The 3,457-nt window shown below is 36.8% G+C and overlaps 1 pseudogene; it reads right to left on the bottom strand.

Moving 5' to 3' along the window:
- Positions 1 to 2,226: 2,226 nt before the first annotated feature.
- On the bottom strand, positions 2,227 to 3,057 carry LOC149151718 (nuclear transcription factor Y subunit C-3 pseudogene; annotated as a pseudogene).
- Between the last annotated feature and the right edge of the window lie 400 nt (positions 3,058 to 3,457).

Raw genomic sequence — 3,457 nt, 5'->3', positions numbered from 1 at the left:
AGTGAACCACAATTATATGAAATCATTTTCGAGAATATCAAACCTATACATTTTGTGTGTAATTCAAAACTACCAAGGAGATCCTTTATTGTTTTAGATTGAGTGAGGCATTTTAGATATGTTCTTACCATGCTTATCTCAATCAAGGTTTGTGCATCCCATGAAAAGATGGAACGATTATATCTCCTCTCCTCTTCACTTCTTTGACAATTTCTTTGAGCTTGTTCTATTTGCTTTGCACTATTTCCTTACCTTGGCCATTCTCTTCATTCATATGGTTTATTTCACTAAAAATAGATTCTCCTCTTCCCATAAATTGCATTCTACACTTTCATACCTTCCCCATAGAATTAATGAAAAATTAAGTATGGTTTTCCATTTTGGATTTCACTACTTCACTTTTTCTACCAATTGTTGTACTTTCTTCCCTAGCTCTTCATTCTTCCCATGAATGTGTTGGTTCATCTCTCTCAACCCTTAACATCTTTCTCACTTTGTAGATTTTTCATGGTTGATATATGAGCTATCCACAGTAATAAAAAATCACTTTTATACCATCTAACATATACATTGTTTATATGTTCCCCTAAATGGTTTGTCATAACTATTTAACAATCTACATTGTTTATATGTTCCACTAAATGGTTTGTCATAACTATTTAACAATCTACGCATATGAAAATCTTGGATTATACTTTGTTTCACATAAAATTCCTAGATTTAATGTTTTTCAATCAGTAAAAATGTCTAAAAATGTACCAAAAAAAGTCATATAAAAGATTCATTAGGAGAATTTTGAGGTCTAAAATGGCCTCCTAAGAAAAATAATAAAATATTAGTTAAAATGAAAAAACAAAAGTTATAAATTTTTGAAGAAAAATAAAAGAAACTATTTTATTATTGCATTTTCAACTTGTCTCTGGGATACATAATTAAATTCTACCTCTAATGAGTACCACTCTATATGAATAGACCCACATTAAAAGTTTTAAAAATATATGGAAAAACTTGCTAACAAATTTTTTTGGTTAAAAAACACATATTTTTAACCAATAAAATAACATTTCTCTATTCACTATTTTCTAAGTTTCTTAGATTTTATAAACAAAACTTTGACCATAAGTAACCTTCGAAGAATACATTCATAACAGCATTAACCAACGCATCTTGAAATAGAGTTCGATTCAGTTACTTTTATTAAATCAAATTGTTTTTCATAGGCTTTGCTATGAACAAATAAATTAATAATGTATAGATTAATACATCATAAATACAAACTTAAACATTCAAATTTTGTACTAAACATAAGCAAAGCACATGGATAAAATCCAAACAGACAAAGTAACAATAAAAGAATTCGGAATCAAAAATGGCTGTGAAGTCTTCACCCTGCCTGCCAACAGGAGTCCAAAATACTTATACATGGGTAACCAGGGTTAGCCCAAGCGTGATCGACTGCTCAAGTTAGAACGGATCTCATAGTTTGAACAGATCTCTGTCTCCATAAGACAGCAACTCAGGTTAGATTTTACAGTTTTAACGACCTCTTCCTTTATCACACAGAAAGGAGAGAAGAAGTTATTCCATAACTGCATTTACATTTAAGAAAGGAAAATTAGTAGACATTTCATAACGGAAACCTAGAGCGCAAGAAATAATAAAGAAATTCTGAGTAAGATATTCCAGTCAAGCGAGTGATGGTCTCTTCCTTCTTACGCGGGTTCGAATCTCATTTCATGACATAGTCTTTTCCTTCTTACCCGTGTTCGAATATCATGTTATAACACATTTGAATTTAAGCCATTATTTACCTGGATTCCTCTGAATAACATGTAGATTTTGTTAATGGACCTAGCTACTGCCACATTCGTACCGTTACCTCATTAAAAATGAATAAGCTGTTCCACATGGATGAGATCTTAGCTAAATTTACAACTAGACGTTCAGTGAGAGCAATAAAATATTCCATATATCATAGCAACCCGATTCAGTTACAGGAATAGTACGGAAAACCTAACTGAAGCAAATATAAATCTGCGCCTTCGCTGCAAAAGGACAAGATATTTGCAGTGCAGAGGACCGCATAGAATTCATGAAAAAGGACATTCGTGTAGTAGTCTTGAAACAGAAAGAGAACAAAGATCAGGAGGCAGAAAAACGAAGAGCTATTTCTGAATTACAGAGAAAAAAGCATGCGGCCATGAACGAACACATTATCAGGCCATGCTCTTAACCGGAATTCCGTGGCCTTGACATGTGTCCCCATTGCAACAGGTTCTGCACATAATCCACAGGAGACCGTGGCTGCTGCGTGTAAGTAGCGGAATGCATGGGTTCCCCAACAGTAACTCCATGAGGGGCATAGTGCTGGTTGGGTGAATAATAACGGTGGAAAGAATTAGCAACACCAGCATTATAACTGCTGCTTCCAACTGAGAGAGAAGATATAGGGATTCCAATAGTAATAACCTGATTCTCCTTCGAAACGTCCCTAGGCAGAATATCGATCAAAAAGTCGAATATATCAGTTCTGGTAATTGCCGCAGCTATATCGTTTTTATGCAGAATCCGTCTCTTGGTTTCTTCAGTGTTATTCCAGGCTCTGAGAGTAAGTTCAGTGATGAACATCTCGCACGCCTTGGCAAACAGAACCGGAGCCTCTGCAGATATCATCCTCACATGCTCGTCTGACTTCATTATTTTCTTGATTCTCGCCAGAGGGAGGCTGTGATTTCTGAAATTGATAGCTTGCTCGAATTCCTGCATCTGGTTGGCCCAACAAATCTCAACTTCCTCCTGCTGCTTTTGGTGGTGGTACGCCATGAATTGATTCAGCCGGGCAGATAAAGTTAAAGCAGGTGCATTAGCATAGGGAGAACTGGGAGGCTGCTGAAATGTTCCATGAGCAAGGGGTTGCAGAATCTGCCGAGGGGTACAAGGCACTGCACCGTAATATTGTATTGGCATGTGTTGCAATGAGGATTGCTCGTCCATATTTTAGCTTCAAGAAAGCTTCAAGAAATTAAGCTACAGCCCAAAAGGAAAATCCCATCAGTCCAAAAGATGGCGAAATAGGGTTTAAAATGGCTGCTGCAATCACAAAAAGCGCTTTCATTATAGCAACGAGAAAAAGAAATCGACGAAAAGCAAAGAACAGGAAGGGCCGTTGGGCTTAATTCCGGGCAGCGTCCGATGCCTGCCCGAGACTGGGGTACCAGAGTCGGTACGCCCACGTGTCGTTTCATGATTGGGTACCTTCTCTTCAAAAACGTCCTTCCAAAATTAGCACAGGTACGAATTCAATGATAAAAACGCAGAACACAGTAGGGCTTGTTTGGAAAAATTTAGAAATTTGACACCTGTATTTCATTCTCTGCCCCAAAATGATAACGTCCTATAACGGGCCAAGTTCGTGCTGTCATCCCAAATCCCAAAGGAAATGATCAATAAACGTTGG

Source organism: Pinus tabuliformis, chromosome 9 (genome assembly GCF_031772625.1).
Source record: "Pinus tabuliformis cultivar Carrire ecotype Pingquan chromosome 9, CPIR1, whole genome shotgun sequence".
In the NCBI taxonomy this organism is placed as follows: domain Eukaryota; kingdom Viridiplantae; phylum Streptophyta; class Pinopsida; order Pinales; family Pinaceae; genus Pinus; species Pinus tabuliformis.
The sequence above is the reverse complement of the archived record's forward strand: the minus strand, read 5'-3'. Positions and strand labels throughout refer to the sequence as shown.